At 43.5% G+C, this 16131-nt stretch overlaps 1 protein-coding gene across 3 annotated transcripts in view; it reads right to left on the reverse strand.

Annotated features, from left to right (window-relative positions):
- Positions 1-16131, reverse strand: part of PTPRG (protein tyrosine phosphatase receptor type G) — a 755472-nt gene that overhangs the window by 710009 nt on the left and 29332 nt on the right. The window lies entirely within an intron of this gene.

Here is a 16131-nt window from a genome sequence, read left to right on the forward strand (position 1 = left end):
CCAGCAGGTGGCAGAGCCGGGATTCAAAACCAGGTAGTACAGATGGGAGTTGACACCTCACTGCATTTCCCCATCAGGTCAAATCAAAACATTTAAATGTGAAAATCCATTGCGCATAACCAGGCTTGCCTGTATTATTACGAGTAGAAGGACTATCTTTAATTTTTAAACAATTGGAAACAGAGTGTGAAGAATAACCTGCAGAAACCTATAAAAATAAGAAAACAGTTTCTCTAAAATGCAGTGTTAGGGACTTTCCTGGTAATCCAGTGGCTAAGACTCTGAACTCCCCATGCAGGGAGCCCAGGTTTTGCATGCTGCAACAAAGACCTGGAGCAGCCAAATAAATGAATAAGTATTTTTAAAAATAAATAAAACACAATGTTATTGCTTATTTGAAAAAGGAACAAGAAACATCTGAACTGTTTAGAGATGGTGGGGACGCTTCCAGCTGATTCACCTTCACAGTAAAGGTCAGACAGGGACCTCTTTCTGTTTTATACTGTTCCAAGAGCCTGAAACTTTTTGGATGACGTTAAACACAACTCAGTCATTCCTTGGGTATAGAGGCAGCAGTGGCTGAGACAGTAAAGAATCTGCCTGCAACGCAGGAGACCCGGGTTTGATCTTTGGGTCAGGAAGATCCCCTGGAGAAGGAAATGGCAACTCACTCCAATATTCTTGCCTGAAGAATTCCATGGACAGAGGAGCCTGGAAGACTACAGTCCATGGACTCGTAAAGGGTGAGGCTCTTCCCATAATGAAGGCTTATAAACCTGAAGAATAATTTTCATGAACGGAAACGTTTTATTATAGTTTTTATATTTTATTATAGTTTTATATTAACCTGTATCGAACCCACTACAGAGGCCAAAGACCTCAGTAACGGGTTCAGGCTGAATCTGACCACGTGGCAAACATACAGTGTTGCTCCCCACTTCACACTCTGAACCTCCTTCCCGTTTGGTGGATATAATTGACAAAGCTCCCCTTCCCCACAGAGTTCATCCCTCTCAACAAAAGGATGCAGTATTATTTAGATAACACTAGACAGAGCCAGGCAACCAATAACAAGGGATCAGAGTAAAGGTATGAGACATTCTTTTAGCACCTAACCTTACATCACTGACAGCACAGCCCAGCATCATAGAAGATGGTAGCGGGGCTTAGAGCCCTACCTTTATCACCATCAGTTCACTGAGTCTAGAAATGGACTAAGGCCCTCTCCCTGGTCAACTTCTCAGCCTGACCAGCACTGATTTAACAATCAAGAATTTATTCACTTCAGTTCAGTCGCTCAGTCGTGTCCAACTCTTTGCGACCCCACGAATCGCAGCACACCAGGCCTCCCTGTCCATCACTAACTCCTGAGTTTACTCAAACTCATATCCATCGAGTCAGTGATGCCATCCAGCCATCTCATCCTCTGTCGTCCCCTTCTCCTCCCGCCCCCAATCCCTCCCAGCATCAGGGTCTTTTCCAATGAGTCAACTCTTCACATGAGGCGGCCAAAGTATTGGAGTTTCAGCCTCACCATCAGTCTTTCCAATAAACACCCAGGACTGACCTCCTTTTAGGATGGACTGGTTGGATTTCCTTGAAGTCCAAGGGATTCTCAAGAGTCTTCTCCAACACTGCAGTTCAAAAGCATCAATTCTTCGGCACTCAGATTTCTTCACAGTCCAACTCTCACATCCATACATGACCACTGGAAAAACCATAGCTTTGACTAGACAGACCTTTGTTGGCAAAGTAATGTCTCTGCTTTTTAATATGCTATCTAGGTTGGTCATAACTTTCCTTCCAAGGAGTAAGTGTCTTTTAATTTCATGGCTGCAATCACCATCTGCAGTGATTTTGGAGCCCAAAAAAAGAATTTGTTATGTTACATAAAATCAAGTCCACTGGAAGGGTAGGCCTCAGGTAGATTCAGCAGCTCAAAGACATCAACAAGAATCCAGCTTCTTCCCTTCCTTTCCAGGTTGGCCCTCCTCAAATGTGACTTCATCAAGGGGAATAATGTCCGCCTTGTATGTACGGATGTGAGAGCTGGGGTTGCAAAGAGTCGGACAGGACTGAGTGACTGAACTGACTGACTGACTGAGAGCTGGACCATAAAGAAAGCTGAGCACCAAAGAATCGATGCTTTTGAACTGTGGTGCTGGAGAAGACTCTTGAGAGTCCCTTGGACTGCAAGGAGATCCAACCAGTCCATCCTAAAGGAGATCAGTCCTGAATATTCACTGGAAGGACTGATGCTGAAACTGACATTCCAATACTTTGGCCACCTGATGCAAAGAACTGATTCACTGGAAAAGACCCTGAGGCTGGCAAAGACTGAAGGTAGGAGAAGAAAAGGATGACAGAGGATGAGATGGTTGGATGGCATCCCCGACTCGATGGACGTAAGTTTGAGCAAGCTCCAGGAGTTGGTGATGGACAGGGAGGCCTGTGTGCTGCAGTCCATGAGGTTGCAAAGAGTTAGACACAACCGAGCGACTGAACTGACAGGCTGACTCACAGGGAATTTAATTCTAAGGAGAAGCATGAGAGAGAGGTTCCTAATCAAAAATGTCCAGCTACATTCTCAGACCCCCTGAAAACAAAGTCATGTAAGATTTAAAGAGTTTGTGGAGCTGCCCTTTCATGGCAAAGAAAAATCCTATAAAATGAGCATGTCGCTGCGCTCCCACTCTGTGAAGCCTCAGATTTGGTGCAACATTTGATCCCTCTGGCCAGGATCTAGCCCCAGGCATTTCAGCTTTAATGAATCCCAAAGAACATAGCTTGATCCAACTTCCGAATCCATGTGGCATTTTCTCAGGACAGTGTTTATAAGTCTTTAAAGGAGACCCATGTCAAGAAGATGGAGGATTTACACAAAAATAAAAACCTACCAGGGACTGCCCGTTACTCAAAGCTTGTATTTCACAGGCGCTGTCCAAACCATTTCTGTTTCACTGGCAATGGTGCTAAGGAAGGAGGGATAAGGAATTCCAAGTCCAGACTCCCGAAATTTTATCAGGGTCATTCACTCAGGATGTGTCTGTCACTCCAGGGTCCAAAGCAGAACTTTCACTTGTTCAATGCTCCTTCTCTCTCCCTTTGGCAAAGACCCGTCTTTTCTAAGAGAAACCCATTCCAACAGGGTAAGGCAGGGAAGTTACCTTTTACCTCAGTCAACAGTGCTGAGGACATTACCTGAGCCTGTCCAGTTGTTAGTCCAGCCAAATATGACCCAAGTCTTGATAATTAAGAGTAAGGCATGATATCTAGGCTCAGGGAGATTTCTTCTCTGTAAAAATATGGAGGAGAAAATTCAAAAAGACACATGTATCCATGTTCACTGCAGCACTATTGACAATAGCTAAAACACGGAAGCAACCTAGATGCCCATCACCAGATGAACGGATAAAGAAGTTGTGGTCTATATACACAATGCATTATTACTCAGCCATTAAAAGGAACGCCTTTGAGTCAGTTCTAATGAGGTGGATGAACCCAGAACCTATTACACAGAGTGAAGTAAGTCAGAAAAAGAAATATCGTATTCTAACACATATATAAAGAATCTAGAAAAATGGTACTGAAGAATTTACTTACAGGGCGGCGGTGGAGAAACAGACAGAGAGAATAGACTTGTGGACATGGGGAAGGGGAGGAAAGGGGGAGATGGATGGAAAGAGTAACAAGGAAACTTACATTACCATATGTCAAATAGATAGCCAACGGGAATTTCCTGTATGGGTCAGGAAACTCAAACAGGGGCTCTGTATCAACCTAGGAGGGTGGGATGGGGAGGGAGATGGGAGGGAAGTTCAAAAGGGAGAGAATCACCCTGATTCAGGTTGAGTTTGAGAGAAAACAAAATTCTAGAAAGGAATTATCCTTCAATAGAAAAATTAATTAACCTAAAAAATATATAGAGAGAGGCGATCTCCCTGATGGTCCAGTAGTTAAAAAGACTCCGTGCTTCCAATGCAGGGGGCACTGGTTGGGGAACTAGGATCTCACATGACATGCAGCATGGACAAAATTTTGTTGTTGTTGAAAAAAAAATGAAATATGGAGCACTATGTCAACAAAATCTGCAGATGTTGGGGGATTGAAGGTGGCCATTTATCAATATCACAAGAACTGCCCAAACAGGGTAGTTAGTTAAAAAGGAAAAGAGAGACCTGATACACGGATGGAGGACCCGAATCCAGCCATGCCTGAACCTTCCAATATGGCATCAATAAGGTCTTCTATCCACTTTCTGTCGATCTCTTTCCTTTCCAGCTGAAACTTCAATACAGTGCTCCCCTGTAGCATTTGCTGATGACCATCGTGTAAACGTTCCCACCACAGCTCATTTCACCCTGCTCACGCGACAGCGCTAAGAGTGAACAGGAAAGAGGTCTACAGCAGCCCATCGTCAGGCAGCATCTCTACCGCAGATACGCCAGACAGAAGCTCAAGCGCACAGACAATAATAAAATGCATTCAAATACTTAGGGGGCTTGGCTTGTGGTTCAGTGGTAAAGAACTCGCCTGCCAATGCAGGAGGCACAGGTTCAATTCCAGATCGGGGCAGATCCCGCGTGCCACAGGAAAACTAAGCCCACACACCACAACGACTGAGCCTGTACTCTGAGCCTCAACTACTGAAGCCCTCGTGTCCTGCAGCCTGCGCGCCACCACAAGAGAAGACACGGCAATGAGAAGCCCCTGCTCTCCGCAACTAGAGGAAAAACCCTCAGCAACCCCAACATGGCCAAAAATACATAAAATTTTAAACTGAAATAATGAATTGAGCAGTATTTTTTACTTTGTAAGTATGACTTGGTTGTAAATTTTATGTAACATTGTGCTTTATAAGACTGTATTTTAACAACCAGCTCACAAAGTTCCCAAGAACTTCACCACCAGCTCTCCCCAGGTTGCACAAGCAGCTCCCTGACCCCAGGCCAAGAATGCACAGAGCAGAAGGGAAGCACACAAAGCATAAATCCTCCACCCTCACAGGTCTCAACCACTCCTGGCCCTCGGGAGTTTGATCTTCAAACTCAAGCTCTTCTGCAGAAGAGTGGTCACTCTTGCTGTCGGATGGTAATACACAGTGTTCGGTTAATTAAGCAGGTTTTAGTGCAGCTAAAACCCAGGGCCTATCTTCTCCCTGATCCCATAAAGCATTCGTGGCAGTTTGGGTTTTAACCAATACAGGAGTAATTCGAAATCAATTTCCCCTCCCCTTGATGAACAATGGACTATTCAGTGGGACACACAGAGAAAATCAGATGCCCATGTATGTGAGGCGGCCGCCGCGAGCCCCAGCCCAGCATGCTGCAGGATTCTACCACACAGCCGCATGCCTGACTGAATCCACCATGAGGAAACCGGTCTTCCCCTGCTCTGAACACCGTGACCCATTGAAAGGCGAAGGGGGCCTGAAACAGAGGCCTAAGAACGTCCCATTAACACAGTCACAGAGGGACATGGGTTCAATGAGCCTGGTGCATCTTGCACCCCTGGCTGGAATCCCACCATTGTTGCCAAGGCCCTTGATCTTGGACAGCTTGCATGCATACTTAGGCGCTCAGTCGTATCCGACTTTCTTTGACCCCACAGACAGTAGCCTGCCAAGCTCCTCTGTCCATGGGATTCTCCAGGCAAGAATACTGGAGTGGGTTACCATTTCCTTTTCCAGGGAATCTTCCTGACCCAGGGATTGAACCTGAGTCTCCTGAGCTGCAGGCAGATTCTTTACCACTGAGCCACCAGGAAAATTCGTGGACAACTTGAGCCTCAGCTTCATCATTACAGTATCTGCTCTCACAGGGCTACTGTGGGGTCCAAACAGGATTACACAGGCAAGTGAGCTGTCTGTCCTATTTGCAAAATAAGTTCCACTGCTAATAGCAGACTTGAAAACACTCGATCTTAAGACATTTTTTTGCCTGCCCCCGCCATCAAAAAAACACCCATCATGATTAAACATTCACTTAATTAGCATGGATTACCAGCTTGGGTAATGAGGTTACATTCAAAAGTCAGTGTACAAGGTTTCAACAGTCAGAATTATCCTTGTCAATTCCCTTGAAATCACCCAAAAAGTGCAGTGCGTGTTTTCATGTTATAATATTGTACACATATTGCATAATACCAACATCTGTCCCCCCCACTGAACATGAATAAAGTAAATCAAAGTCTTCATGCAAGCAACTACAGATTAGAACTATTATGCTTTTTGATACCCAGGGAAAAAACAGATGAAAAGATTCTAGAGTGCTCCTGTTCATCTATAGGGTTTACTGAATTCTATTCCATTATCAAGTCTGTATTAGCTTCATACACATGAATATATTTGTTTGCTATAGTAAGGAACATAGGTTATGTGAAACCTGTGTGTTTTTTCCCTAGAAAAAAATGTAAAATACAGTGTATGCTTACTCATTTTCAATCTGTAGATGGCTTGAATGAAACCACTCTGACTTGAATTTTACAGACATAAAACCAGCCATGTTACCACATGAACTGCATTCCCCAAATTCATACATTCCAACCCCAGGACTGAATTCCCCAGTACCTCAGAATATGGGCTCAGCAAGAAAGAGAGTCATCACAGAAGTAATTAAAGATGAAGTCATGGCACTACCCTGGTAATCTGGTGGTTAAGAAACCCACCTGGCAATGCAGGGAACACCAGGTCAATCCCTGGTCCGGAAGGATCCCACATGCCATGGAGCAACCAAGTCCACGACACAAAGTCCCAGCACAACCAAAAATAACTACAGATAAAAGAAATTAATTTTTTTTAAAGATGAAGTCATTAGGTAGACCCTAATCCAATACAACTAACACCCTTACAAAAAGGGGAAATGTGCACACAGGGAGACCAGTATGCGAACACAAAGGTAGAGATCAGGGCGATGCTTCTACAAGCCAAGGAATGCCAGACTGCCAGCAAACCACCAAAAGCTAGGAGAGAGGCAGGGAACACATCCTTCTCACAGCACTCAAAATGAACCAATGCCACCCACCCTTTGAGTTTGGACTTCGAGCCAATGAGACAACACATCTCTACTGCGTAAGCCATCCAAACTGTGGTACCCTTTTACTGCAGCCCAAGCAAATGAATATGACGACCCAACTGACATTTTCTCCTGTGGTCCCACGACAGGCCATTGCACCCAAGGTCTTCGGCACTGGTCCTGTGACTCTAAGCAGAGTTACCAATTTAACTGACTCATGAGTTAATGAGCATGTGTGACATAACTCCAGTCTATCATCACTAATAAACCTTAAAGTAAGGGACAGGAAGGGGGCAGCACACGACGAGCAACCCCATGTCCTGGTTCACAGGTAAGAAGAGAAAGGCGTCTCCAAGGGAACAAGACAGAGATGGGAGCTGCACTGCCTCCCTCAAGCAAGAAAAGCCGTTCTTCTCAATTTCTCTACTTTGTTGGCCCACTCCTTTTCTTCCCGTGGTGAATAAAAACACCCAAGGGGAAATGAAAACCCATTCATCAACATTCCTGGCCAGACAGTGAGCCGCTTAATGGCTTTATCGATTCCTTGTTTTGCTCTACATTATGTGTTACATTGGCTCAAGCAGTCCATACAAGAAGAATCAAGATGGTGTTGGTAAAAAGGCATTATTTCATTTTAAGCTTGTTACCACTGAGACCAGTCAACCTTGAACAGAAGCAGTCTAGTTTCAAAACAAGCATGTGCAAAATTTCTATTCACTGCATGCCAGTGGTCCTTCCCATAGCCAATGTCCCTTGGTTCCAAAGGCCTATCTTAGTTGGTAAAGAAAAACAAACTATGGCAATAACTGTGCCCGTTAAGTGAATTTCCCATGCTAGAATAATGTTTTGTTATGTTTTATATTCCAAGATAATGGTTCCAAAGGCTTTGAGGGGTAAGTTTCATATTAGGGAAATGACTCTAATTACTAACATAAAGCACTCTGTCTATGCATTTTGACATAAATATCACTATAAGGCTAAAATAAAACAATTAAATGGCTCACAAATTTATCAAAGACATACAGGATCTTCAATGCCCTTGCAAATTTGTCCAGTTTAATTGATTTAAATAAACATGCTATAAGCAAACAACACATAGGCTGTTAAAACAAGTTTTCTAAATTCAGGACAATGACATACCACCAGATTTGACATGGTAAAAAGATTAAATCAAACCTTTTAACAAATGAACTTGGCTGCCTTAGACAACGTGGACAGTTAGCAGTAACCTACTGCTAACAGACCAGGGGAAAAGTGAAAACTGACATTAAATGTTCTATACCATTTACATCAATCACTTACATAGTTACTAAAAGTTGAGTTAAATGGCATAAAACCCTTGAGAAAATTATTCAATTCTGAAAAACAGCTGAGATTTGAAAATTGTATGTGTCCAATTATCATTTTTGTTCATCATCCTTTCTATCTGTCAAAGAGGAAATAATCAGGAATAGCAACTAAGAGTTGTGAGGTTCAAACCCACCTCTACCACTCACTCACTAATCTGAATGAGTCTCAGACACCTTAGACCTCACTAACCTCCATCAAAAAAACAAGGGAAGGTCTGGCCTATAATATCAAAAACAAATACTGGGACTTGCCTGGTGGTGGATGAGAATCCACTTGCCAATGCAGGGGGCACAGGTTCAATCCCTGGTCGGGGAAGATTTCACACGCCATGGAGGAACTAAGCCTGCATATCACAACAGAAGAGCAGCCCCCACTCACCACAACTGAGAAAGGAAAGCTCGTGCAGTCAAAAAGAAATAAATAAAAATGCTTAAAAAAAAAAACAAAACCGATACCTATTGTAAACTCTAAGATGGCAGGGGTCTCATGAGCAGCCTCCCAATTATTTGCCAAATACATAAGACATTTTATGTGTTTCATAGTCTGTGCTTCAACAAGAACAATGAAATTTGAAGGAAGCATTCCATGCTTTAAAAAAAAACTTTGAAATCCATTGCTAAGTTTGGTCTTTTACTTTTTTCAAAAGTAATCCCATAACTTGTAGAAATGAATGTAATGTGTATATTGTTTCACAATCACATAAGTAATGCGAACTTCAAGATTCCGCTTATTTTTAAGCTAAATGTGGTATCTAGTGTCTCCACATACAGAGAGAGAAAACAAAGCTGAAACTAATTATAGGGGAATTCAAGAAAGGGGAGACCAGAGATGAATTTTTGCCTTAACCCAAGCATTTCAAACTAAGCAACTTTTGAAGAAAACTTTGTCTTGAGATATTTCTTGGCCAGAGTTACTGAAAATTGTTGTAAAAATCATACCTTTTGCCATACCTGCTGACATTCAATTTGGATGGAGAGTGTTCAAATTTGTTTTCAAAACTAATTATCCACCTGCCTAAATAGGTTTTGCTTTGAAGGTGTATAAACTAAAAGAAAAGATGCTTTCTTCTAAAAAATATTTTAATTTTCAGATTGTGCTAAAGAATACAATGGTACTAAATAAATTTTCTAACCTTTATCTTGAGGAGAATATTAACTAGACTTCTTACTCATTATATAAAACAGCTACCCAAACCTATGAAACTAATACAAGACTAAAACTCAAATCTAACCCTATATGGAAATCTTTAAACGTAGTTCCACCAAGACCTACACAGCTGATGTGTGTTTATAAATGGTACTCTGCCTTCTACTGAATAGCTTATGAATACGACATTACTTCATTTAGTAGAAGGGTCAAGGCCTAGGGCCAAACTACCAAGTTATAAATGAAATTCTCTTACACGTTCCCTCAAGTAGCAGTAAGAAATATCCATTTACCAAAGGTTCTGGTCCCCTTCCTGGACCTGCAACATTGCTGACACAGCATGGAGAACACCCAAACTTTGAGGGCACACTCCCAATTGTAAGGAAAGACATGATAGTGTTTCCATGGTTTTACAGTTCATTTCTTTGAGCAGTAACACTATATAATCAGACTGTTCTCCCTATAGGCAAAAAGTAAGAAAACAAGGAATAAAATTCTTCACATGTTAATGACTGTGCTGATCCCAACGTCCACCGGCATCACAGATGGCAAAGCTACATTCAGGCTACAAAGGAAATACCCCACGCCTCGCTCAGTTCTGTCCAGGGAGGTGGGAAATTATCACTGTGCTCTGTACTCAGGCACACGGAGCGTGTCCAGATGGAAACCAAAATATGCAGACTATCATCTGTGTGTTTGAACTAAATGACAAACATCTGCAAACAGACAGACGTTCTCACTGTTCATCTGGATTAAGAAAAACTTCCATTTTCCTACAATAGATTAAAAATGATTTAACCAAAAAAAAAAATTTTTTTCTTAATTAATTGTAACCATTCCCTGTCCATGTCAGACCTTAGCTATGCTTGGATCAGGCCAATTTTGCTGTAACATCGTGTTTCTTCCTGAAAGCTATTTCCCCAAACACACTGTGCAGATTTCTCTGTCATGCTTTATTGATAAGAGTCGGGCCTGAAAGCAGGGCTGCCAGATTATTACCATAGTATAAATTACGGACATGCAAAGCACTGATGGATGTTGGCTGTGCTCTCGTGACGAACAAATGGTGGATCTGAGGCTTAAAGTGCTACACCAAACACCTGGCACAAAGTAGATACTTCACAACAAATATTTGCCAAACTGAGTAACACTCTACTTGACAAACACGAAACATCATCCAGTCCTGGGTGTGCTTCAACAGAAATAATTGATTTGGATGAGGGAGGTGGTGAGTGAAGACGGGGTGCTCAGGCAGCCCTCGGAAGCAGCTCTGGCCCTTGAAATAAGCATTTGCAATCGTTGCCCCCCTCTTCTGCCTGGACTCCCCACGTCTGATGGCTACAATTAGGGCCTGAGCTGCTTTACTGGAGCCAGCAGCACATCAGCTCACTCAGTCAATTCATACGTGGTCTGCTCAGAATGCAGGAGATGCCCTCGCCACTAAGAGCCCACAGCTGCACCCCACACTGGTAGAGATGCAGCGCCGGGCACTGTAATCCCCCGGCTGGGCCCCCCTCCTCCCGGATGAGCATTTTCACCCTCTCTTTGTGTTTAAATCCATTTTAGTCCACAGCATTCTGATTAGTCGGCGCTGGGCAGAGAACAGGCTCCCAAAGACTTGTTGATCCAAATATTCAGGAAGAAGTTGGAGACTCAGTAGAGAATCAGGGCTGCTTGGTACACAGTTTAGACTCCAATTTCAAAACTGTATTTTTTTTTTTAAGTAATTCTATCAATACCCATTTTATTACATGCCACAGTGAACACCCTGAGATGCATTCTATTTTTTAAAGCCAGCTGTCTATCTGCTGCCGACATTGCCGATAAAGCTCTAAGTCATTAAGGGAAAAAGAGAGACTTCATTTGCTGTGATAATACACAGATCTGTATATCTTCCCAACTGCCTTCCAGGTCGAAAGAAATGAGGTCTTGATGAGTACCAGCTAGCTATTAATTAGATTTAGTAGCAACAAAATATTACTTTTCAAGCACTTTAAGAACTGAGAACAGCTACCAAGCTCAGCAGAATTTTTGTCTTTTCGTTTCCCTGACCCCCTTTTTCCAACTTATCTCATTAAAAATGCTTCCATCTGAAAGGAAATGAAGAGAGCAAGAACAAGAACTGAAGAGTAAATGCAAGTGATTATTAATAAAGACCTCATTCATCTATCCCCAATTTTCAAAATCCCATTTCATTTTGTTTAGCTAAGAAAAAGACAACTGTATAAACACACAGCTTACCTTTAAGGAGCAGACCTTTAAGTCTGAAGCAGTGACTGCAACCTACGCCACTACAGCTCTTTTTTGACAGTTAGGACCACCTTTTGTCCTTTTTTGGTAATTTAATTATTTTTATCTAGTCGACAACGGAAATGCTGATTTCTGGGCCGAAGGGAAGTATTGCTGTTGTTGGTCGCTTAGTTTTATCTGACTCATTTGTGACCCCACGGACTGTAGCCACAGACTGTCAGGCTTCTCTGTCCACGAAATTTCCCAGGCAAGATTACTGGTGTCAGCTGCCATTCCCTCCTCTAGGGAACATTCTCGACCCAGGGATTGAACCTACGTCTCCTGCATTGGGAGACGAGTTCTTTACCACTGGGCCGCCTGGGAAAGCGAAGCAAAGTACAGGGCTTTGTAAAAGTAATTCACCCCAGCTGGGCCTTTCCTGACACACACAGTTTTAGGATTTCAAAGGTGTCTGTCCTGATGGGGGACAGAGGTGCCTATGGTTATGTGGGGAAATGCGGCAGAGAAGGAATATATAGATGGGGGTCAAGTGGCCCTGTCTGCTCAAAACTTTCCATGTGCTAAGGAATCACTTGGGCAGTTTTACTAAGAACAGATCCAGAGTGGAGGCTGAGACGGTTAAGAACCGTGTTTCTAACAAGTTTCTGGGTGATGTTGATGCTGCTGATCAAACAATGACACTTTGGCTCTGAAGACTTGGAACTATCTAAAATAACTATCCTATATTGGTTTTGCCTGCCCAGCATCTACTTCGGGGCTACAGAAAACCAATCAGACTTCAGGGAGGTATAAGAAGGTGGTTTCTTTTCCTCCACCATCCCCCACAGCTTTATTGGGGTGTACTGACAAAGAGAAGGTGATTCTCAAAGACAACCTGTGTATCAAGTTCACAAGAGGGGACAGATCCATCTCCTTTCCCCCAAGATGGGTGTTTCTTACAATGACTAAGAAAATAATTTAAAATCATTCTGATTCTGTATAAACTTCACATAAAAACAAAACTGGTATGCTGCAGAATCTACTTGCTTTACCACAGCTTAAGATGCAGAGAGAGAAGATTCAGACATGTTTTGTTTAGTTTTTTTCTCCAGTGCCTCTAACAGAGCAAACTCCAAGCAGTTTCTCTGTCTCTTTTGAGCTCATTGTGGTGGCTCAGACGGTAAAGAATCCACCTGCAATGAAGGAGACCCGGGTTCAATCCGAGTCAGGAAGATTCCCTAGAGAAGGGACTGGCTATCCACTGCAGTATTCTTGCCTGGAGAATCCCATGGACAGAGGCGTCTGGCAGGCTACAGTCCATGGGGTCGCAAACAGTCAGACAGAACTGAGGGACTAACACTTTCATTACTTTTTTCAACACTTCACTCATTCAGTTATGTGTCTAAATTACCCGTTCTAACCTCAGCACCAAGCTCAGTAACTGGGACGGAACATAGAATCAACAGTTGCTGCTGCTGCTGCTGCTAAGTCGCTTCAGTCGTGCCCGACTCTGTGCGACCCCATAGACGGCAGCCCACCAGGCTCCCCCGTCCCTGGGATTCTCCAGGCAAGAACACTGGAGTGGACTGCCATTTCCTTCTCCACTGCATGAAAGTAAAAAGTGAAAGTGAAGTCACTCAGTCGTGTCCGACTCTTAGCGACCCCATGGACTGCAGCCCACCAGGCTCCCCCACCCATGGGATTGTCCAGGCAAGAGTACTGGAGTGGGGTGCCATTGCCTTCTCCAGAATCAACAGTTAGCACTTAGTAAAACGTTAGGCAACTGTGGGTAGCCCTTCACATCCATTATCTTCTAGAATCTCACCCTTGAGGAATAATTCTCAAGGATCCTCATGGAAACTCGGGTTCAGAGCAGGATGACTACCTTAACTGGTTAAACATAAAAACAGGATTCAAACAAAATCTGATATCCAGTTCCAAAGCCTATATACCACTCCCACCCCGCAACTGCGTCATAGTGCTTTAGTGAGCACGGCATTTCTAAAGAGGAACAGATCATGCGTTCACTGTCAAGTTCAAAACCTGTCACCTGCAGCTCTTTTCTAGTTGCTCTACACCCCTCACTGCCCTCCCCCTCTTTCTGCTGCCACTTCAACTAGTTTTCACACCACTGAACTGGAGGTGGGCAGCTCTGGGCCATTCTTGCTAAAACAGGCCAGCATGAAGGCAAGGATGCCCAGGCAAATGTGACACATCTCTGTGACACAACAAACCGAGGGAAGAAAACCCATCAAGAGGCCAGTGACACAGTACAGGGGACAGCCCTGGACTCCTGCACACTTGGCCTGCAAATACCACAGCAAGCTTATCTTCCTGCCCTCTCAACCTCCAAAAAGAAAAAGAAACAGAATCATACCCTAGGGTGTCCAAGACCAGGCGGAGGGACGAACTTATCAAGACCCGCATTTCTATGAACCTATGACCCCGCAGTTCTAATTGTCTGTGTTGACCCTGAGCCAATACTGACACATGTGCACCAAGAGATATCCATAAAGACTATTCTGTGTCAACTGACTTCAGGGACCACCAGCAAGAATAGGCTCTGCAGCCTAGTCTTAACAATGGAACCCCATGCTGCAAGTAACAGGACTGTGTTAAAATTATCAGGTATCATCCATGAAAAAAAATTTTTAAATCATTGCTGAATCCCTCCAAAAAGCAGCAGCATGATTGATACAATATATTATTTATGTAAAAATAATCTATACATTTGTAAGTGTGTGTGAAAGGGTTAGTCGCTCAGTCATGTCTGACTCTTTGTGACCCCATGGACTGTAGCCTGCCAGGCTTCTCCGTCCATGGAATTCTCCAGGCAAGAGAACTGGAATGGGTTGCCATTGCCTTCTCCAGGGGATCTTCCCAATCCAGGGACTGAACTTGGTTCTCCTGGATCACAGGCAGATTCTTGCATGCGTGACTGCATGCTAAGTCATTTCAGTCATGTCCAACTATGTGCGACCCCATGGACTGTTGCCCACCAGGCTCCTCTGTCCATGGGATTCTCCAGGCAAGAATACTGGAGTGGTAGCCATGCCTTCCTCCAGAGGATCTTCCCAACCCACGGATCAAACCCAAGTCTCTCAAGTCTCCTGCGTTGGTTGGCGGGTTCTTTACCACTATCGCCACCTGGAAAGCCCATATTTTTTTATAACTATATGTAAGTCTATTAAAATAGCTTCACACTTTGGGAAGGCAGGATAAGAAGTAGTTGACAGATTAAAGATCTGGCTGAAATGTTGTAAGAAAAAACATATTCATATATTATATGCAATTTTTTAAAGAAAAAAATAAAGGACAGGGGGTGTCAAGAGCCAACAGTAGATGCCCTGTGCTCCTGGCCTATTATTTCTATTAGAAACATAAGATGCATCCTGAGAAGGCACCAGCGCTTGAAACAGACACTACACCCAGGCATTAGCAAAGGACTGTGCTGTCCTCGGTCACCACTCACTCGAATATGCAGGAAACCTTAGGTTTGACACCCTTGGTGCTTCCAGCCTCATCTCTCACTACCTCCTCAACTTCTTGCCTCAGATGTCCTAAGGCTATGAGACGCTCATCTAGACCATCTTGAAGAGGCTGTTCTTGACAAATCTAATGACTGACTCTAACCACCGCCCCGTATTCCACTTCCGCTTTCCAGGCTGGGTTTGGGCATCATCTCTCCATCCATTCATCTATCCTTTCACACCAAGCAGTTGCCCCATGCCCAGCATGCCAAAGACACAGCAATGGGGAAGATTATCCCGACCGCACAGACCAGTCTAGTGGTCCAGGCTACCTGCATCCACACCCAACCCATCCCAGTCATCACCCAAATTCTCCAAGTCCAGAGTGAGCCTGAACCACCAAGAGCTAAGGTACAGAGCAGCTGCTTTCAAACTCCAGCCCCTTCATCTCACTATGTAACTGGGGCAAATTTTGCTCTCTTCAAAGCTCCAAGGTTCTCATTTTTGGATGGACATAATATCCCTGAAGGAGGTATCTTAGGAGACCTCTTCCTCATGGGGTTGTGGTAAGGGTTAAATTAATACCTGCATAGCTCTAAGTTCATGACCTGGAACATATCATTCAGCAAGTGGTAGTTTCATTAATAACATGGCATTATGGGAGGAGTTTGCAAACTTTTGCTTTAATGGGTCAGAGTTTATATATTACACACATTAAATAGTTAAAGCCTGCAGGTCAGACAGTACTTTCCTGCTTGCAAGCCCACAAGTGTGGTTATGCTGCAATAAAACATGATTTACCGACCTTTAACGTGAATGACGTATTTTCATGTCTCAAATTATTTTTTTAATTTTTTCAACAGTTCAGAAATGTAAAATAACATTTTTAGCACACTGGCTTGGGCAAAAACAAAGAGCAGGTC

Source organism: Muntiacus reevesi, chromosome 4, assembly GCF_963930625.1.
Source record: "Muntiacus reevesi chromosome 4, mMunRee1.1, whole genome shotgun sequence".
NCBI lineage: Eukaryota > Metazoa > Chordata > Mammalia > Artiodactyla > Cervidae > Muntiacus > Muntiacus reevesi.